At 33.9% G+C, this 23745-nt stretch overlaps 1 long non-coding RNA gene across 1 annotated transcript; it reads left to right on the top strand.

Moving 5' to 3' along the window:
- The first annotated feature begins 1203 nt into the window (after positions 1-1203).
- Positions 1204-16049, top strand: LOC131045113 (uncharacterized). The gene is made up of 3 exons (XR_009371858.1): positions 1204-1765; positions 1949-2024; positions 15774-16049. It is a non-coding gene; the product is annotated as an uncharacterized LOC131045113 (long non-coding RNA).
- Positions 16050-23745: the final 7696 nt, after the last annotated feature.

Here is a 23745-nt window from a genome sequence, read left to right as displayed (position 1 = left end):
TAAGAGGTCATAGGTTTGACTATGTATTAGTCAAATCATTTACATTTGCACAACTATAAAAAACATGGGCGAATTCTTATATAAAACATTGCATTCTCATAACTTCCCAAAAAATCTCTAAACTAGCTATGAGAAACTAAGTCCCAACTAATTGATATTTCAATGGTAAAAATAATTCGCTAAGGTGACTTTATTAAACATGTAAACCTTTACCCCCTTAAGGTTTATATTAAAAAACAAAACTAAAAAAAGAAAGAGCATAAATACGAAAACACGGCTAACTATAGCAACCCATTTGGAAATATGCAGAAGCATGTTAATGATACTTGTTAATTGAGACATACTCAACTATTTAGAAGTATACCACCCTTGTCAATTGAGACTCTCAATTTTCCACAAGAAAAAGTATCAACTAATTTTATGAATCAACACTTATTTAGCAATCCATAGAACACCCCTTTCTTGGTAGATTGAGACACTCAACTATCCATAAATACACACATGCAAGTTTATGAGAGACATAATCAACGATCTATAAAATCATTTCAACTATCCACAAATCATAAAACTACTAAGATCCCCTTTGCTTCATGGAGGGACACACAAAACATAGAACTTCCAAGCTCCCCCTTTCTTTATGAAGGGACACACAAGACGCTAGTGCTTCTCATGCAAGGTATCACGTCTAAGTTAGAAGCTAGCTCAAGATGATAATATTCCTTCAATTCAATATCTCCAACCTCCAATAAACCTCTTTGTTAAACTTTATCCATTTATATCTCAGTAATTCTCCGATAGTACAAGCATGTGTCTTTGATATCTTTGTCAAATATAATGTGAATGGCTCAAAGTATGCAAATATTTAGTGATGTAATAAAACAATATCAAAATTGAAGGTGTCAATATCTACCAAAAATGAACCTTTAATAATGTCATATAAACATAGAAAAATATGTGTAACACCTTAATTTGATTTATAAAATACATTAACTTTATCATTCTAAAACATACAATTTCAATTTTAGCAAAACTTCCTTTTATATTTTTTCAAAAATCTTATATAAAAATTTAACTTCCAATTTTATTATGAATTTTCTTTCTTATCAATCAGATTAAATAAATTAATAATTATTATAAAGATCTTTTTTGCAAGTATCAAACGAGGAGGTTTCCCTTATACAACCAAACCCGGTAAGAAAACCATTGAATTATTTAAAATAAAAACACTTCGAAATTTTCGAAATAAAAACATTGAATCGGCTCGAACGTTGCTGCTTTTTTATCACACAGGGCTTGGTACGTGAACGTTTCTGCTTTTTTATTACACAGGGCTTGGAGCGTGAATGTTGCTGCTTTTTTATTTCACACAGCTTGGAGTGTGAACGTTGGAGCCTAATGCCAGCTAGGCTAGCCGTTGGGAGATGAGCTAAAATTAGAGGCAATTGGGAGATTTACACATTTAAAGCCTCCAACATAAGGAAAAGGAAGCCTCGAATAAAATCAGGGCAAGAGGAAAAAGAAGCCCCGAATAAAATCAGGGTAAGAGAGGGAAGATGATTTGTAGCATAGAGTGGCAGTGGGACTGAGCTTTCCATTTGAATTGGAGTGTTTCTTCATTCCAAAACATTGGGCAGAAGAGGAATTGTGGTAGGGGTTGAGCTCTGTATTTGCAGTGGAGTGTTGCGTCATTGGGCACAGAAGGTGCTTACAGTTGATGGATTGCAACATCGAATGATTTATCTCTTTGAAAAATTTAGAAGCTAAGGTGTGTTAGAAATTTGTTAGCTTTCTCCTCTCTCTCAATTTGCTAAGCATTTTCCTTTCATCTAGTAAGACATAGTTTCCCTGCTTTCTTTAAATGTTGCTCAGCTATAGTTTGTAGGTTTTTCTTTTTTCCATCCCTGTTTCTCTTTTGTTTGAATAATTTATTCCTTGTTTTGATTTGCAGTCCCAGCTGATGATCCAAACATGCAATAAAATTCTTGGTTCGTGGTTAATGGGCTTGACAAGCAGGTTGTGATCAGGTATGACTCAGGAATCCAGACTTCTTTTTCAGAATTTAACTAGTGTATATGACCTGTTATTATTTTGTTCTTTATAAGTTTAAATAATTCCTTCCTCTGTTAAATAGGTCAGTACTTACTAGTTTGATTTTATGTTTTTGCTACTCTGTTAGATAAGCCTGCCAAAACAATGTCACTCTACTCTATTGAATGCCCTCCTGTGATGTAAAAACTTATTATATTATAACTAGGGCTTTAAAGAGATTAAGGGTTTACATTATTTAATTGCTACATTTTATTTTATTTTTGTTGTATCTGATTTAAATGAGCCCATTTTACTTTATATTTTATATTAACACTGTAGCAGTTCTCTCAAACACTGCAAAGGTCATGTTACTGATAACAGGATGATTTGATAATTGCTAGGATGATTGAGGTCTCTGAATTATACCAAATATGTGTGCTTTAGATTTTACAGATCAATAGCCATAGAATAAGGATAGAACCACAAGGAATGACATGGTGAAAATTCTAGGGGAGACCTCCGAATTAGAGAGTCAATTACATAGAGACCTCAAATTTCTTTATGTTTTCTTTTCCTTTCTTTTTTTTTTAAGTTTTAAATGTTGCTGCAAGTACTGTTCACATTTCTGATTTCCCATGCAATAGAACGGTAGTTGTAGTCTCTAAACATTCCAGTCAATATTCTTTTATTGAACAACAATTTTGTGGTCTTTGAATTATACCAAAATTGTGTGCTTTCGATTTACAGATCAGTAGCCCTAGAATTGGGATAAATCCATAAGGAATGACATGGTGAAAATTCTAGGGCAGACCTCAGAATTAGAGAGTCAATTGCATAGAGATTGCAGAGTGTATTTACGTAGCAAGTGTCACAAATGAATGAGATGAAACTTCTTAAAAGTCTCAAACACCATTATGGTGAGATGTTGTGTCATGGGTGGGAAGGGACCACTCCATTATTTTTACTTATTTTGAAAGTTTCCTATTAGTTCTAATGAAAGATTTTTGCCAATCCTTCAAATAATGAGAATGGAAAGATTTAGTGGGACCCCCAAAGTTTTGGGATTTAATTTGTAAACCAGACAACTTCAACCTTACAACACAAAGAAAATGAGCTATTATTATGATCTATTACTTTGATCTAGTATTTAGAAATATGCCTACCTTACTTTTCTTAAATATTTGGGGATGTGGTAATGTAGAAATACTGAAAGGGTTTATGATTCCTTATAGGGATTTCAGTTCTGGCAAATCAATCACTGAAAAGTAATAAAATAAAAAATATCATGCATTACCTAAGTCTATTCAAGGCGAGAGGATAAATGAATTTAAATACTAGCACATAGGATCAACATGGGCAAAACATGTGCTAAGTCTTCTGGTGGTGAGAGGATTGATGGGGTCAGCCAATCAAATTGGAATTCTAAAATACAAAATGAAAAAAGACAAGTACACAATTGTGAAGTTGCCTTTGCAACCATAGATTTGCCCTAGAATGGACTAATGATCAAATCAAGGTGGAAAATGGATGAATGAAGGTAGGTGCATAGGTAAGTGTGATAAGTGGGCATATAAGTATAGAAGTGTCATTGTCATCACTAGGTTTGCACTCTTGCTAAACACCTGGTTTAGCAATCTAATGAAACATTGAAACACTCTTGGGCGTGTGGGTTGCCCAAAGGTTGGAGTGAATCTCCAAAGTTGGCTGGTTCCCTTGGTACTATCACCTATACTGACCTACTCTATCGCTTTGCTGAGAAAAGGGAGAAGTAAACCTTAAAATGAAACTTACAACCATGATGGTGATGCACCAATTTTAGTTTCATAACACCAAACTAGTTTCAGACCCATAAAGCTGTTTGGGCACACAAACTTGCTCATATTTCAGTTTATTCAAAACACAACACATATTCTTTACATGATTTGAGTAACAATACTTCATAGGAAGAAGGTCCAACATCTGCAATTTTGGAAGGAAAATATGATTTTCGCACAACCAAATCTGAGAAAATGATATGACACAATCTATAACCTACACAAAGCAGGTTCTTTTCTGTATGAAGATGCTGAGATGAGACATACGTTCAAGGACTTGCATATGATATCACAAAAACATACATCATTTAGTTGCACACAATGACAACAGAGACATGGAGGGCCAAAAAATGAACTTTATTGATTGAGAAAAGTACATTTGCCGTACAATTTAGTCTGAAAATGTTTTATGTTTCCTGAAAGGTGAGTTACAACTTACAATACAATTTATGCTTAGAAGAGCTCGCGTTGAGCTACAAGACTTGGCCAAAAAGTAAAAATCTCCTTGAAGTCTAGCCTAATCGTTGCCTTTAGCCTGTCCAACTGCTTGCTAACATTTAGCAACACGCCTTGAAGGAAAAGTGACAAGTGTTTGCTTTGGTTGCTGGGTCAAACCTTCCTTAGTGGCTGGAAAACTGCTCTTTGCTTGTTTCACTGTTGAAGATGCTCCTACGTGGCATGAGGAGGATGATCTTGACTTTTCAACCCCAAACAGCCTCTATATCTGCTCTCCACTTGCCTAGATTGCTGGGAAGTTGATAAAGGTCTTCAGTGAGCTCATAATTCATCTCAAACTCTTACATTATTCCCTCTATATGCCACCTTTATCCACCAAATGGATGCTTATATTGTGTCCAACTATCTATACCTAACCAAAATGCTCCCTAGATGTTCTCAGTTGCTCATTACTTCTTATCCACCCATTAACTACCATAAACAAATTGATTCCATACTCATATGCCATGTGACAAATGTTTTGAATCTGACCAAATATTCAAAGTGGCATAGGAAAACGAATATGCTTTTCTAGGACTTACTCCTATCACCGTTTCTTTTCTTTTTGACTTGGTAGAATGCAACAAACAATGCTTATAATGTTAATTTCAATGCATCTGTCATGAACCACAATCAGACCCTCCATCATCTCTCAAACAATAACCCTAAGCTGTAATTAATCCTTTTCTTCTTTACTGCATACCATCATGTGGAGGTTATTAGGTTTGTCTTATGGTGAAGATTCTCATCTTATTTGACATGACTGTCAATTCTTGACCTTAATTAACACATCTACCTCTCATATTCTTTGATTATCATATTCTCTGATGACAGACTATTGTGCTATTCACTTCAAATATTTGGTGATTGTCTTCATAAGGGATGTCCTTGAATGACACTCATTTATTTAGCATGACTGTCCTGCAGACACTGTGCACTTCTTCATTGCCTCAACGTGCCCCATTATGATTGTCCTTTAAGCTTTGACTTCATGGTCATCTATATGTGCTGATAGAACTATTGTCATTTGGACCATAAATGATCATCCTTTTGGTCTTCATTACTTCTTTTATTCTATCTTCCCCATTGTCTCCAAGGTGAGTCATATTTGCTCCATTGCACTGTCCACTTTTTGGGTATAATCTTGCTATTTACTGTCTTCTCTAACTGCTCATCACTTCTTACATAGTGACTGTCATTGTTATAAAATCATCTTGACCATGGTAGTCATGAATGAATGGAGTCTTCAATAGCTCTGTCTCTTCTATCCTTTAGACTGTTTGACTGTCCTCGTTACTTTTTTTATTCTTGACTTTGTTGAAGACTCTAATGCTTCAAACACCGTCCTTAGGACTATTGACATGAACACTTTGCAATCTTCGTAGGTAGCCTGATGTCATGGTCTTTTCATGATGCTCACCATCAACACCACAGCCACCTTTATAATCTCCTACTGTAGACAGTGTCTTATAACTGTTCTACTGATATCACTTTCTATTTCTTCGTGTGTTGTTTGTTGTCTTAAGCCTTCATGATTGAATGTCACTTGGTTTATGCTCTGAAACTTTCCTCTTGACTGTTTTCATGGTTTGTCAAGTCTTCATCAACCTTATGCACAATATCCTAATTGCCTTGAGTTGAGCACCGTCATCTTTGCTATTATAACATTGTCTACTTACCATTTTGGACTGTCCCTCCCAGATATCACAGAGATTGTCTCTACCTGTTTACTACCTTTACATAATGGCTTCCAACGGTCTATTGTCACTTCTGACAGTGCATTGTCACTATCTTTGAATGGTTCAAGATTGCCATCTTCAGGTTACTGCTGGAGGACGGTCAAAGCACTGTACCCTGCTCTCTGTCACATAATTCACTGTTTCTGCAATAAAACATTGCTCGCTAAGATGTCTTCTAGCATTTATGACTTTTGCCATTTTCATCCTTGTTCTAGATTTTGATTGTTCAAACCTGGCCTCCTTAGGACTGTCATGCACATCAATCTCTTCTGCTTCTGACCAGTATTTGATGTACCAGCTCTTCATTATGGGTAAGTGAAATGATGTAATTATCATTAAGTGCCCAGTGCTATTGTTATGATTTAACTTTACTTGTTGTGCATGTTTATGGGGTTTTCCTGAATGTGATTTCTGAGTGAAGAACACCTCATAAACATATCATAACCATGTAGTTTCACTCAATGATGAGTAGCTTCTCATGACAGTCCTGTACACATTGTCACAGAGGCATTCTCTCTTGCTCAGCATTGCTTATCTATTTGTCACTTTAAACTTAAGTGGTAAGGTCTCTTCCCATGTAGCAATGTGTGCAGCAACATAAGGAATGCATTTTACTAAAACACTGCCTTCCATGCACTGAGATCTGTCTTTGAGAACTTCTATTCAACTCATGCCTTTTCAAGAGTTTTACCCAACATGTTCCATGACTGTCATACTCATGACCTTAAACAGGGAAGTTATCTTTGCCTTTTTTCATTCTCAATGCCCTTCAAACCCTTGTGACTCTTCTTAGAAGTACTTTAAGATAATGATTCATTCTTACATAAATATATTTCAAATTTGAAATGCTTTCAGAGCTGTTTTGCATCCATCTTAAGCAAGCCAGACTATTTCACATACTTAGAACTTGTAATGTTCCCATTTGGGAATTTCCTTAATTTAATCCTGAAACAACTGTAATACAAAATTTACCCAAACTGAAGACATTTTATTATGATATTTAACTTAAAATTTTAAGAACAGTACGGAAGATAGAACTTATCTTGATAGTTTTCTCTGATTTGACAATGGATTTATGCTGATCATAAATCTCCCATAAACTGATACTATTTACTTACAATTCTGCTATAATATTCCACACTACAAATTTGTTATAAGACTCCTTATATCTGATATAACCTGATCATAAATCTGTCATGAATATGATCTCAAACTCGGATATTCTTCTCATCTAATCTGCTATTTGTCTTTTCATTCTCTCTTTTGAATCTGCTAGGAGTTCATACTCTTCTCTCTAAATCTGAAACAATGTTCCTATACAACTCTTTCCTACTTCTGCAATCTATCTCCTTATCGCTGATACTTGGTACATATGTTTTGCTGTCTTTGAAATCATACCCAATGCACATCTCATTCAAATCTGCATCTTACTAATTATTCATTCCCATCTGTATAAGATAATCTTATTACTTCTTCATAAGACATCTGATTATTGTCTTCATAAGCCATTGAGTGAAAGGCACTGTGGTATCACTGTTACAGAATATAAGCCTGCTGACCAGGTGGTCTGTGTATGTCTTCGCATATAAAAGATATGAAATAGATGCTATCTAAAATGGATCTGCCAATGCATTAATATGCACGTAATTAGTAGTTTGACAATTCTTGTTCGCTGTGCTAGATTTTATACATTGTATTTCCTGCGATTTGCAACTTAGAACCACTTCCCAGTTCACAATTGTCTTCTATTTATGCGTCTAAATTTCCATAGGTCTGCAGCTCTCCAAGCCTTTGAAATCCAAATTCCCTATTCAATCATAAATTCCCCTCCTGTTATGGAGTCCCACGTTTGCCTTTTAGTATCCATCGAATGGATATACACCAAAGGTTGTGCCCCTTCTATGGGACGGGTTTCTCCAACAGCCATGTCCTTTACCTTGAGCACTCCACTTGGATTTATTCCTTTGCAATGTTTATTAATTATAATTTGACTTATGGTTATTTTCACTTTGAGTGGACCCTTCAATCATATTCCTTTCATGCGATTAACTAAAATTATAACATGATTTCATCTTGATAAGTGTTTAATACACCCACTGCTTCAGTTATAATAAATATCGCTACCTATTTGTCTTCTATGATCGTAATCTATAGTTTTATGAAGCGCCCCCTTCTCATGACATAATCACTGTTATTGATATAAGCCAGTCACTGCCTTCAATCAATCACATGCTTTTCTAATTGCCCTCTTTGCTTTGATAATTTCAATCGCTGTCTTAACATAATCGCTTCCTTTTAGTTGTTGTCTTTCCATATGCTAAGCTGCATATGTAACTCACTGCATAATAATTATTGCAATCTACATGATCGCTGCTTCTCAGACTTGTTCAAAACAGATCGCTACCTTTTCTTAATTATGAAGTCGCTTCCAATGTTTGTGTGATCACTGTTATTAATGTATATTTATATAAATCACAATTTTGTCTATCATGATTGCTGTCTATTGTAATTGTTGTACGTAAGCACAACACAATGATTGTTAATTGCTTCTTCATATAGATCATCTCTAAGATTCACTTACAATGGTCTTCTTGCACTGTTGTGGATCGATGTGGCAATGTATCCACCCATGCTACTATTTATAGCCTTTGTATACTAATATTATTTATATAGATAATACAAGGAGCTTTTGTAATATTAACAATACTGGACGGTCTTGTTTGGGGACATCACGTAATTGTAGAAGATACATGTAATATGCACGAAGCCATATTTAGAAAATAGCCTGAAATGATCTTGGACACATGGATATGTGCTGTTTAAAACACCTGAAAATCTCCACTCTTTCCTGCAACGTGGGCAAGAATGCATTTCTCATTCTCTGCAACGTGTATAAGCATTTAAGACCCAGGAAACCTCTCCAGCTTTCTTGCAATGTGGGCAAGACTGGAATGCACAAGTGTTACCTTAGGCTGGGGTCCCATGGAGGTGGGCTTCCTAAAAAATAGAGCTGAAGCTGCTGAGATTTTTTAGGAATATTTTAAAGCTGATGGTCCTATGAATTTTGTATTGCACAGAACTGTAGAAGATACATGTAATATGCACGAAGCCATATATAGAAAATAGCCTGAAATGATCTTGGACTCATGGATATGTGCTGTTTAAAACACCTGAAAATCTCCACTCTTTCCTGCAACGTGGGCAAGAATTCATTTCTCATTCTCTGCAACGTGGATAAGCATTTAAGACCCAGGAAACCTCTCCAGCTTTCTTGCAATGTGGGCAAGACTGGAATGCACAAGTGTTGCCTTAGGCTGGGGTCCCATGGAGGTGGGCTTCCTAAAAAATAGAGCTGAAGCTGCTGAGATTTTTTAGGAATATTTTAAAGCTGATGGTCCTATGAATTTTGTATTGCAATTTAGCTTTAAAGTTTAAGCTCCTAAATTTAAGGAAGCTGGTGATCTTATGAAATTTGTAATGCAGTTCAGCTTATGAACAGTTAAAAATAATTCAATAAATTTCATTTTCATTTTCCCTCTAAATTCTTTTTGGCACGATGACTGACAAGTGGCTGGGGCAATTTCTAGCCCCACCCCATTCTCACCAGCTCAAATACGCAGGCTTAAAAAGTAGGAGCTTCTATTTTCTAGGAAAAGATTTCAAAAATCCCGTAGCCCAAAATTTTTTTCATGGGACCTCCTCTTCCTTAAAAATAGAAGCTTAAGCCTCCCATGGGACCCATGCCTTATCCAACATCAAAATGAAAGACGGTTTTGATGCAATAAGAAGCAAAAATCTCCACACCATGAAAAGAGGAAAGCATTCTTCCATGCAAAACAAAACCCTAGAACCCAGGCATGTGGGTGTGGAAATTTTCAATGGGAAAACAGAAATATTATTTATTTTTCCTCTCTTAGTGCCTAAGTCCCTATTAAAACCGTTTTTAAAGAGACTTATAAAAAAATATGAAATCTTTAAACCATTAAACCTTCTAGAGAAATACAAACAAGCTTAACAGTAAGCATATAAAAATAGGGTAAGGCTAAGTATATAGAGATATATATGTGTATGGATGGATACAAGGTTAGGATAGTGAGCCCAACTCTATATGAAATTGTACTATATATCACTATGTATATATATCAAAATATTTTCTGAAAAACTAAATAGAAAATATAAGAACATACAAATTTCACTATTACAAATATAATTTAAAAAACTAATAAAAAGAAACCAAAGAAATACACCATACACCAATGGTTAAGTCAACAATTGAGGGATTAGGAAAACAAAACAATATCTGAAACTTTATGTCAAAAGACATAATTCAAAGACATTACAAAGAGAAACTACAAAACATCAAACAAAATACATAAATACATAACATTTTATTAAAAAAATGTATCCAACTATACCACTAGAAACAAAATTATCACTACAACAAAGAAGAAAGAAATAAGGGTAAAAGAGGAAGACTGAATTGTCTATTTCTTGTGATAAACAAAGTTGTAGCTTGATCAACATTCCATATTGACATGACAATGAGCTATTTACAATGAAATCAATGTTTAATGATATTTGGAGATGATTGGATGATTTGAATTCACTGCTGGTTTCAATCAATCCATGAGAGGATGGAGAGGAAAATATTTGTCAAATTGCTTATGACTCTGTGGTGAGAGTAATAGCAGGATAGATTGGTATATGGGGAAAGTGCTGTAATAGAGCCCCAAGTGTTTAATTCTTTTATATGGTTTCACAATTTTTTAAGTATTATATGTATCTATTCATGACAGCCATCTTATAGAGCTGTATCAGTGGTTTGTATATTTAAAATCACAAGCATTTGAGGTCAGAATGCTCTCTAAAATTTATTGGAAAAATCGTGTAACATTTACAATTGCATAGTATTAACTAGATGTAATCATTATATGAGTATTTTTGTCCACCTTTGGTGCTGCAGGCTCTATATTCTTGCCTTCTGTGTTTCACTGAGTGTTGTTTCAGTTCTGGTACCATAGTTGTGGCTGCAAGAGCAGCTATTATAGTTGACTTCAATTGGTTTCTTCTAGATGTTCTGTAAAACAACCTTTGACGTCTGGTTGTTGCAGTTTTGTAAACTTTATTCAACTCTATTGCTGCTGTAAAATGGCACATCAAAGGTTTCATGTAAATTGCTCTACTCTTCCAGGGGAAATTCAACCTCCAGAACATAAACATAATTATGCTAACAGCTAATAAGAAAGTTTGGTAGCGAAAGTTGATGGTGCACCAACATAAGATCATGTTCCTAATAACACTAGCAGTTCTCTCAAATACAACAAAGATCATGTTGCTAATAACACTGCAGGGATGATTTGATAACTGCTAGGATGATTGAGGTCTCTGAATTATACCAATTATGTGTGCTTTAGATTGGACACATCAGTAGCCATAGAATGAGGATAGAACCACAAGGAATGACATGGTGAAAATTCTAGGGGAAACCTCTGAATTGGAGAGTCGATTGCGTAGAAACCTCAAACTTCTTTATGCTTTCTTTTCCTTTTTCCTTTTTACTCTTAAATGTTGCTATAAGTAAAATGAATGAGATAAAACTTCATAAAAGCCTTGAACACCATTATGGTGAGTTGTTGTGTGTCATGGGTGGGAAGGGGACTACTCCATGATTTTTATTATTTTTGAAAATTTCCTATTAGTTCTAATGAAAGCTTTTAAGTTTTTATCAATCTGTCAAATGATGAGAATGGAAAGATTTAGTGGGACCCCCCAAAGTTCCGGGATTTAATTTGTAAACCAAACAAATCAATCTTACAAGACAAAGTAAATGACCTAACATATAGACTCAAAGAGGCCACATATATGATCTATTATTTTGATAAATTACCAGTTCATTCTCTGAATTTTATTCCAATTCCGTCGAGATCCTTCTCCATTGTTTTCTAGAAGATGGGTCTCTAAGGAGACTTAAAGTTGTGAGAAAATTACTACTATCTAAACATATATTTCAAAAATATTTATAGGCGAAAAAATCTCAATTGATGAATCAAGTGCAATAGATGGGGATGGATGGGTGTGAAGATTAGATTACCTCTTTCTTGGGTAAAGTTCTCCATCGGGCTTCACCGAAAGCCTGAATGTATTTGGTAAGAAGGAGATTTCATCTGGAGTCCAGGGCCCTCTATTGAGGTCAACTTTGGAGCAGCAGGGAGTCCTCCCCAGGTGCTTAGGTGTCTCATGTTGCTGCATGGCATTTGAATTCATGAATGGAATTAATATAAATATGGCTTCCCAAAACAATTCTGTCTATCAACTACACTAAAAACCACTATATCCAATCTATTTTGTTGTTGATGTTGTTGAAGCAGCTCTAGTCAATGAAATGATAAGATTGGCCAGTGAGAGAGACCGTCTATCTCAATGCTCAAGCTATTAGTTACGAAATTCCTTTAGCTTTATGTGTGTTATCTATATATCTACGTGTGATTCGTTGGAATATGAGATTCATTTTTCCCTCTTTTTATGAGGACAAAATGCACTGTATATGGATGAAAACACAAACCTTCTAGTCCACAGAGCAGTGGGTCTTCACGACTGACAAACCTGCATGAGCAATCAACATTCAAAGCTAATTTTATCCTTTATGGAATTCAAGTCAGCTTGGATAAGGGGTACAAGGCCATCCCAATCTTTCATTTTAGTTCTTCCAATGGAGGAGAATGAAATCTGATTTACCATTGAGCTGGTAAGGTGGTTTGCTGGTGTCATGCTAGCAACGTGAGAAGCTGATGAGCTGAAACTTTGATGCAATCTCCCTAGCTTTGGGTATTCATTACTGCTCTAGGAGAAATACCTGGATAATGATAATGAATATCTTGCTTGGTGCACCTAGAGTAGCAACGAATTCCTCCAATGAGGACAAATTCTCTTTTGGCAGAACTGCTGTATTGGTTTATATATACCAACTGTAACTAGTATGCCTGGGATTTCTAGCTGCCAAACAAATTAATAGCCGAGTTATTCTGGGGGAGTCATTCTCCACTATTGTATTGTATTGGGCCCTTTCCATTCTTGTCTCATCTGTTTCCTTCTCTGAACATACTTATATTTACAATGGACTTGGTCTAGTATATAGTTTGATGATGGAAGCTTCTCATGACATTTGAAGACTCTATAGACAGGCACACTTCATTACTGTATTGATAGTTTTACTTATGCTATAAATGTTCAAGACTGATACGTATTACTGTACAAAGATTCACTCGTATTTCAGGATACATTTATTCTCAGGCATCTAGAGTGTAAGTAGTAGACTGCATAGTATATTTGTTTGTTTTAAACATACAGTAAATTCTAAAACATTTTCAGTAGATTGTACTAATTTTAGCTGAGAGGGTCATTCTACACCAACAAATGTATTTTAATTTTTATGTAATAAGAAGAGCTCACCCAAATGTAGGAGTAAAGCTGCAGTCCCTTTACAAGTTTCTTCAGGGTCATCTGGCACCACCTAGAAAGGAGAATCTTGATTTATGAACAAATTCTCTTGAATTCGATCTGGCAACATTATTGCTTGAAAGCTGTGGGCATAGTTTACCCACAAGTTCAGAAAAAGCATAGGTGCAAGGCAAATGAAGGTATTGAGGAAATGAAAATTATATGCTACCATGAGAGATTATAAATATCAACAGTCCTTTTCTTTGACTACCCTACTCTTTGTTTCTCCGGAAACTGAGAGATTGCTGGTTTGACTGTTCAACTTTTATCTCCCATGTCAGCGCTTTGTTCTCTTTATTTGCCGAATCACGAGAGGCCTTTGGTATATTATCAGCCACCTTTCTGTTGTGTATTGATATTTGTTTTGCATTTCGTTTATTGCCAGGGCTACAAAGTTTAATTCAATTTTTATTTTCCAAATTACCCTAATTAATCTTCTGGGTTATAATGCCTTTCTTGCTTCGTCTTGCTTCAGTAGTTGAAATGCTAGACATGCATGTCATAGCTACAAAATATTTCATAGCCTGTTCACTCGAAGAAATGCTTACAAACGTGGATTGTTAATTGCTGTCCTGGATATTTTGAGAGATTTTGAACAAAGCGATTAATTAATGATCATTATTTATAAAATTGTTGTAGCTTAGAAAACATCAACACATTCATTTGGATAGTTTTCTTAATATATTGCAATTTCATAGTTTCCTTGCTTTCTTTGAATGTTGGTCAGTCATAGTTTTGTAGGTTTTTCTTTTTTCCATCACCTGTTTTTCTTTTGTTTGAATAAAATGTTCCTTGTTTTGATCTGATGATCTAAACATGCAATGAAATTATTGGTTCGTAGTTAAAGGGCTTGACAGTGAGCTGGTTGTGATCAATCAGATATGCAGGAATCCAGACTTCTTTCTCATCCAGACTTCTTTCTTTTCATAATTTAGCTACCATATTATTTTGTGCTCTATAAGTTTAAATAGTTCTTTCCTCTGTTAACGAAGCCAGTACTTACTAGTTTGATTTTACATTTTTACTACCCTATTAAATAAGCCTGCCAAAATAAGTTCATTCTGTAGAATGCCCTATTGTGATGTAAAATCTTATTATATTATAACTAGGGCTTTAAATAACTTAAAGGTTTACATAATTAGAGTGCTACATTTTATGTTTTATTTTTGTTGTATCTGATTTAAATGAGCGTAGTTGTCTTGCACTTCACTTATCTGATCCATGGCAGTGTTTTATTTCTTTTTGGGCTTGTCTCTCTAGTGTCATTCTGCATTTTTAAGCCTTGCCAAGGGTTTCTTCTTTTTTACCATATTGATCAGTCTAATTGCACTTGATGATTTATGTTATGGTCCATTTTCTATATTCTTTTTTGGGCTTCTTTTAAAGGAAGGAGATAACTATGATCTGATTATGATATGTAAAAATGGAGATCTAGGTGAGCCTCTTCAACCAGCACTGACCTCTCTGTTTTAATTGGCATCCACGTCCCTTTTTGAGTGAGTTCTTTTAAGATTTGAGGAGTATGTGTAGTATCATCAATTAGCACTGAAAGTAACAGCCCTTTTGAAGAGCCATCATTCACTTTTAGATTTGATGTGTTCCTACCCTCATTAATTGGTGGTCAAATAAATACCAATTGTCTTAACCTCTCTTAATAATCGTTTTCAGCTATTTCTGTTTTCAAGTTAAGAGTAACTTCATAACATTTTTTAATGAATATTATTTTTCAAGTATCTATTTTAGGAGGAATGTTAGAAATTTTTCTATTTTATTGGGGTTAATTGAAATTTTCAATGTGCATGATTTATTTGGATTTTATGAAGTGAAAATTTACTCTTTTGAAGTTTTTAGTTTTTTGTCTGCTCATTTACGTTGATCTTCTACAACATTTGAAAGAGAGTTTTGCACAATAATAAGAAATTTTAGAGTTTTATTGGAGGTAAGTGATTTTTTCAATGCATGATTTTATTTAGATTATATAAGTAAAAATTCACCATTTGGAAGTTTCAATATATTAAACAACATTTAAAGAAACCAAGTTTGCACTAGTGAGAAATTTTAGAGGTTTATTTGGGTTTTGAAAATTGGTACAATACATAGGATTTTGTTTGTTTTGTATAAAGAAAAAATTAGATTTGAGAAGATTTCCATCTCTAAATTTACATTTCTTTTGCATGACTGTGCCAATTTAAAAAAAAAGTTTGGACAAGTGAAAACTTGAACACAGAATTCTTTGGAGGATTTGTGCACGACGACAAGAACTTGAGCATGAAGACTTCAAAGAAGGGATTAACATATGGTATTGTTTAATAGTTGAATGGAAGTACAAGATATGTAACATTTCATTTAAATTGAATATTTTTGTTTATTGTAAACATTTCTCAACAATATAATTAATAAAGATATACCATTTTTTTTAGGAGGGGTAGAAATACCCCTCCAAAAACTCTCAAAGATGGCCATGGACATCTTTGAGAGTCTCTCTTGTTTCTCTACTCTTATTTTGTTTTGTTTTGTTTTGTTTGTATTTTTTATTTCTATTTTTTAAAAATTGGTCAAATATATTATTGTTTAATTTATTTAAATGATAAGTATGTGTTAAAAGTTAATGAAAATAAATTGTTAATTTTTTATTAAAATTATTTATACGTGATGCAATTTTAACATAAGTTTAATATAAACAAGAATGTGTATGCAAGTCAATTCATATTAAGGTTGTATTGTGTGACCAATGTGTATTTGCATGATGTTATTATGTTTGTGTTGCATCAAGTGTGTACATAGATATACTTTTTATTATAGTTGTATGGTGACCTAATGTGTACTAGGCTTTGACATTTATGTAATTGAATTGTATATATTTTCTTGTTTATACAAAAAATATTGTAATGATTATGGCATGTGTAAATTGAATTTGTATGGTATATGTTGTGTGCCTTTGTTTATTAGGATTGAATTGTATTCATTTCATTGAGCTGGATGTGATTGATTTGTATTTAAATTATGTTATGGTTATGGCATGTGTAAATTGAATTTGTATGGTATATGTTGTGTGCCTTTGTCCATTAGGATTGAATTGTATTCATTTCATTGAGTTGGATGTGATTGATTTGTATTCCATATACACCATACAAATTCAATTTACACGTGATGTAATCATAACATAAATTTAATATAGATAAGAATGTGTATACAAGTCAATTGCATAAAAGTCATTTTGTATGAAGGTTGTATTGTGTGGCCAATGGGCATGTGCATAATGATTTTATGTTTGTGTTGCATCAAGTTTGTAGATAGAGATACTTTTTACTAAAGTTGCATGGTGACCTAATGAGAGCCAAGCTCTGACATTTATGAAATTGAATTGTATACATTTGATTGCTTATACACAAATTTATGTTATGATCATCCCATGTGTACATTGAATTTGTATGGCGTATGTAATGTTCTTTTATGCATTAGGATTGAATTGTATTTATATCATTGAGTTGGATGTGATTGATTTGTATTCCATATACATTATACAAATTCAATTTATACATGTGATGTAATTTTAACAGAAGTTTAATATAAACAAAAATGTTTATGCATGTAAATTGTGTAAAAGTCAATTCATATTAAGGTTGTATTGTGTGGCCAATGTGTATGTGCATAATGTTTTATGTTTGTGCTGCATTGTGTGTACATAGATATACTTTTTATTATAGTTGTACGGTGACCTAATGTGAACTAGGCTTTGATATTTATGCAATTGAATTGTTTATATTTTCTTGTTCATGCAAAAAATTATGTTATATGGCATGTGAAAATTGAATTTGTAAGGTATATGCCGTGTGCTTTTGTGCATTAGGATTGAATTGTATTAATTTCATTGAGTTGGATGTGATTGATTTGTATTTCATATACACCATACAAATTCAATTTACACGTGATGCAATCATAACATAAATTTAATATAGATAAGAATGTGTATACAAGTCAATTGCATAAAAGTCATTTCGTATGAAGGTTGTATTGTGTGGCCAATGGGCATGTGCATAATGATTTTATGTTTGTGTTGCATCAAGTGTGTAGATAGAGATACTTTTTACTAAAGTTGCATGGTGACCTAATGAGAGCTAGGCTTTGACATTTATGAAATTGAATTGTATACATTTGATTGCTTATACACAAATTATGTTATGATCATCCCATGTGTACATTGAATTTGTATGGCGTATGCCATGTTCTTTTATGCATTAGGATTGAATTGTATTTATATCATTGAGTTGGATGCGATTGATTTGTATTCCATATACATTATACAAATTCAATTTATACATGTGATGTAATTTTAACATGTTTAATATAAATAAAAAATGTTTATGCAAGTCAATTGTGTAAAAGCCAATTCATATTAAGGTTGTATTGTGTGGCCAATGTGTATGTGCATGATGTTTTATGTTTGTGTTGCATTGTGTGTACATAGATATACTTTTTATTATAGTTGTACGGTGACCTAATGTGAACTTGGCTTTGACATTTATGCAATTGAATTGTATATATTTTCTTGTTTATACAAAAAATTATGTTATGAATATGGCATGTGAAAATTGAATTTGTAAGGTATATGTCGTGTGCTTTTGTGCATTAGGATTGAATTGTATTCATTTCATTGAGTTGGATGTGATTGATTTGTATTCCATTTACACCATACAAATTCAATTTACATAAATGATATTATCATAACATAAATTTTATCTAAACAAGAATATGTATACAAGTCAATTGCATAAATATCAATTCATATTAAGGTTATATTGTGTAGCTAATGTGTATATGTGCATAATTCTTTATGTTGATGTTACATGAGGTGTATACATAACACCACCTTTTAGTAAAATTGTCTGATGACTTAATGTGGATTAGTCTGACATATATGTAGTTGACTTGCATACATTTTCTTTTTTGTGTAAAATTTATGTTATGATTGCATCACTTGTGTAAATTGAATGAGTATGGTATATGTAATATAAATCATATGTGTATAATTCTTTTATGTTGGTGTTGCATCAAGTGTATACATAACACTACTTTTTAGTAAAATTGTATGGTGACCTAATGTAATTTAATCTTTGACATTTATGCAACTGACTTGAATACATATTGTTGTTTGTATAAAATTTATGTTATGATTGCATCACGTGTAAATTGAATGAGCATGGTATATATGGAATACATATTGTATGTTTTTGCTTAAAGCTACTTTTTAAATAAAGTTGTATGTTGATTCAATGTGAATTAAGCTTTGACATTTATGTAATTGACTTCTATACATATTCTTGTTCATATACAATTTATGTTGATTACATCACATGTATAAATTGAATTTGTATGGTGCATATGAAATACAAATAAATTACATATAACTTAATGATATAAATATTGTTCAAGTCTCATTCACACAAACATGACATGCACCTTGTAAATTCAATTTACACAATTATGTAATCATGACATAAGTTTTATATAAAGAAGAATATATATACAAGTATATTGCATAAATGTCAAAGCTTTATCTACATTGGGTCACCATACAACTTCAATAAAAAGTAATTTTATGTACACATTGATACAACACCAACACAAAGTATTACACACATGTACACATTGGCTATACAATATAACCTTAATATAAATTTATATTCATGTAATTGACTTGTATACATTTTTGGTTATATAAATTTATTGTATGATTATATCATGTGAAAATAAAAATCAATCACATATAACTCAATGATATAAATACCTTTCAATCCTAATGTACACAATGTACACCATACAAATTCATTTTACACGTGATACAATCATACCTTAAATTTTATACAAACGAATATATGTATACAATTCAATTGCATAAATGCCAAAGCCCAATTCACATTAGGTCATCACCATAAAAATTAAATAAAAAGTAGCTTTATGTTCACACTTGATGCAACGCCAACATAAAAATATTATGTACATATACAAATTGGCCACATAATACAACCTTAATATGAATTGACATTTACACAGTTGACTTGTATACATTTTCTTGTGTGTATAAAATTTGTGTATATGTGCATAATATTGGGTATACATTGGATAGAGTTTATGTGTATATGTGCATAATGATTATATATTGGTGTTGCATCAAGTGTGTACATAAAGTTGTTTTTATTAAACTTTTGTGTTGATCTAATGTGAATTAGACTTGTACTTAAATTTGTATGTGTATGTTATGTGCTTGTGTGGATTAGGGTTGAATGGTATTTATATCACTGAGCTATTGTATTTTATATACACCATACAAATTCAACTAACCCATGTGGTGTAATCTTAACATAATTTTTATATAGGCAATAACATATATACAAGTCAATTGCATAAATGTCAAAGGCTAATTCATATTAGGTCACCATACAATTTGTAATAAAATGTAGCTCTATTTACAAACTTGATGCAACACCAACATAAAATTATTATGCGCATGTACACATTGACCACATAATACAACCTTAGAATTGACATTTATGTAATTGACTTGTATACATATTGTTGTCTATTTAAAACTTATGTTTTTGATTAAGGAAAAACAAGTTTTTAAGGGACCAGAAACCCTTTACAAGATAGGTTTTAGGACCTGCAACCCGAATCGAAAGATAAACTTGAAAGACCACTCAAAGAAACATAACACAAAAGAGATTTGGCACAACTAATCAAAAGAAGGGGAATAACAATAAAAACCCCCACCAAAAACCACCAAACTGCAACAAACCAGCAGCCCTAACCCAACCAGGAAGGATCAAGAATTTGGCCTACCCTTGTAGGATTGAAGGGTCATATCAAAAGAGGACTGGGACAATTTAGATTTTTTACGTTTAACAGTAATCAATCCCTCCTCAACCCTAGCAACAGCCTTTTGCCAAGAGGATGGGTCTAGAATAGAGGACCTCCCATCATCAAGAGGAACAGAGCCAACATCCAGAGAGGCAGAGATAGCAGAAGATCCAACAACAATCTGAAATGCGGGAGGGTTTATATAGTGTTCCCATTTTTGGAGTCCTTCTATGGCGTTGAGAAATCCCTAGCTTCAACGTTGAACCAATTTCAGGACAAAAGTTGTTATGACAACAAAAAATTGTCATGACAACTTTTTGCAACTTTGTGTTTTTTACATTTTTGATCTCTCCAACCTAAGAGACCTATTCCCAGTGAGAGGGTTTATATAGTGTTCCCATTTTTGGACTCCTTCCATGGCGTTGAGAAATCCCTAGCTTCAACGTTGAACCAATTTCAGGACAAAAGTTGTCATGACAACAAAAAATTGTCATGACAACTTTTTGCAACTTTGTGTTTTTTACATTTTTGATCTCTCCAACCTAAGAGACCTATTCCTAGTCATCACATATGACATTTCAAACGTGCCTAAGACCTATTTAATCCTCTCTAAGGCTTTTGTCAACATTTGACACTTTTGACCAACAAAATGTCAAAAAAACTACTCAAACACACCACTTACACAAAAATGCAAACCTAGGTAAAATGAACTCCACCTAGGCCTACATTGAAAAATTACATACTCTTGGACCCTCCTAGAGTCCTTATTTACTACTGACTTGGCTAGGGTCAGTACAAGACAAAATTTGTAAAAACAAGAAAACTAGGACCTAGGTGCTCTTGCACCATTTTGACATGAGGGGAAAATGGAAAGAATGATACCAACCGGTAATGGCAAACTTGGAAAATGGGAAAAACTCTTGTTTGTAATCAGATTTGTAAAACCCAAAATCAAATGAATGGGAAAAATCTGCAAGGGGAAAATCATGCAAATTTACAAATTGCATTCAAAGAACTTATCTATTTCGGAAGATTAGTTAGAAACCCAAATCCTTGCTTGGTCAAAGGCCCTAGAGCAAAATAAATGAGCTTGGGAAGAACTGAAATGCTTTATAAATAGATGAAAGAGCTACCATGTTGATATTCCTTGCAACAAGTAAATTAGTTTTGGATTTAATCTCCTCCAAAAATGACATGGAAAGAGAAGTAAATTTGACTTCAAATACTCATCAATGAAGGGAGAATGCAAGACATGTCTGCAACGTGGCAAGAAGGGCGAATTTCATACTCCAAGATGTGGCAAGAACTAACAAAAACGAATTCCAAAAACTTCTCCAAAAACATCTTTGTAAATGCAAAATGTGTTTCATAAAACCGATCTTGCTGATAAACATGGCAATAAGCAACAATTCCTAACAACATAACATGAATGTTGGATAAATTTAGGGAAAGAAAGCCACAAAAATTAGATTCATGGAAAAAAAGTGCAGGTCGCGTTCTTCATCTCCAATTACAAGCAAAATGTGCCCTCCAAAGATGCAATCGGGTTTTAAAAACCCCTTTACAAGTTTTAAATTGCATTATTTTTCCTTTACTTAGACACATTCGGGTTTTAGAGGAAGAAGAGCAAAAAGAAACAACAAAATAAATTGTAATAGGTAAATAAAATCCCCATTACAAGTTTAGAAAAACACAACTTAAAAGAAATAAAAACTTGTAATAGGGAAATAAAATTCCCATTACAAGTAAAAATAAAACATAAAAGAGTTAAAAACCTTAAAAAGACTTGTAATAGGGAAATCGAATCCCTATTACAACTAAAAACAACACATAAAAACTTGTAATAGGGAAATAAATCCCTATTACAACTTAAAATCACTTAAGTAGGAACTTTTAAAAGAAATCCATTTTTCTTCTTGCTTCCACAAACTAGTTTTGCAGTACAAGGTTCATTACCATAAAGTTTCTTCAATCTGTCCCATAGGCTTTTTGTCGATTTGAATCTGTCCACCTGTGAGCAAACATCACCGAAGAGCCCATTGACTATATCATTAATGGCTTTTGTATTGCAGTTGGATATTCTTTTAGCATCAGAACTGGTGGGAGGACTGACCAGTCTAGAACAACCATTTACAACTGACGTCCAAACATCATACCCTAAAGAGGATAGGTAAGCTTTGATCCTACAACTCCAAATAGAATTGTTTGAACCATCAAACATCGGAGTAGGGGATGACACAAAACTGGCCATTGTGTTCTCAGAACCAGAATCTACCCAAGCTAGAGAATGCTTATTAAACTGGGAACTTAGGCTCTGATACCAATTGTTGAACACAAGGTGCCACTGCGATGGGGGGGGGGGGGTGAATCAGTGGTTTCCAAACTTAAGCATTATTAAAACTTGACTATGTGTGTACCGGTTAGCAGATCTAACACAAGGTGGATGTACCAATGAGATAGGAAGATGACATAAATGCAACCACACAAAAGGCACATCACATAACACTAGATATACGAGGAAAACCCAACATGAGAAAAACCTCGGTGAGAAATGCTATTGGAGTCTACTGCTCCAATCCAACCTCACAATAAGCACTGTATTAAAAGGTTTAGGGCACCAACCGAATGAGCACCAACCCCTGATTTAGGGCACCAACGAAAGTAGCACCAAACCCCGATTTAGGGCACCAACCCAAGGAGCACCAACCCCTACATCAAGCTCCAACACAGTGATTACAAAGTTTGTAAACAATGCAAAAGTAATCTCCTAGTTACAAATGAGTTTTGTAACCTCTGCAATCTCTCTTCTGGTTTAGCCCTGCTCTGTTCTCTTCTTAACTGGTTCTTTATTCTTCTTTCCTCTCTGCGGCAACCTTATTGGTTCAACCTCTACCTCTTCTCTGTAGGTACTCTTCTCTTTGCCAGTTCTCTGCTCACTCGAACACATTGTTGCTTGCCACCACCGGTACTCCTCTCTGTTGGTTCACTTTAATCACTATCAATTCTCAACTTGCCGGTTAAGCCCTGCTCTGATCTTCTTTGACACTCACTCTTCACCACTTCACTAACTACTGCCTTCTTATTGGTTCAACCACTACCAGTTCACCCCACTGTCAAACTCAGTGACAGTCTACTGGTCGCCTTACCCTTGCTGGTTCAGCTCTTCTCACTGGTTCTCTCTCAAGCACTTAGTCACCTTGATCTTCGATGAGCTCTCTGACTGGTTGGCTCTCTGCTACACTTTCACTCTCTATCCTTCAACATCCAGCCTGTAACATCAATACTCTTCGATCTTTAGTCAACGTATTTATATG

The sequence above is a fragment of the Cryptomeria japonica genome, chromosome 3, assembly GCF_030272615.1.
Source record: "Cryptomeria japonica chromosome 3, Sugi_1.0, whole genome shotgun sequence".
NCBI classification, from domain to species: Eukaryota; Viridiplantae; Streptophyta; class Pinopsida; order Cupressales; family Cupressaceae; genus Cryptomeria; species Cryptomeria japonica.
The sequence above is the reverse complement of the archived record's forward strand: the minus strand, read 5'-3'. Positions and strand labels throughout refer to the sequence as shown.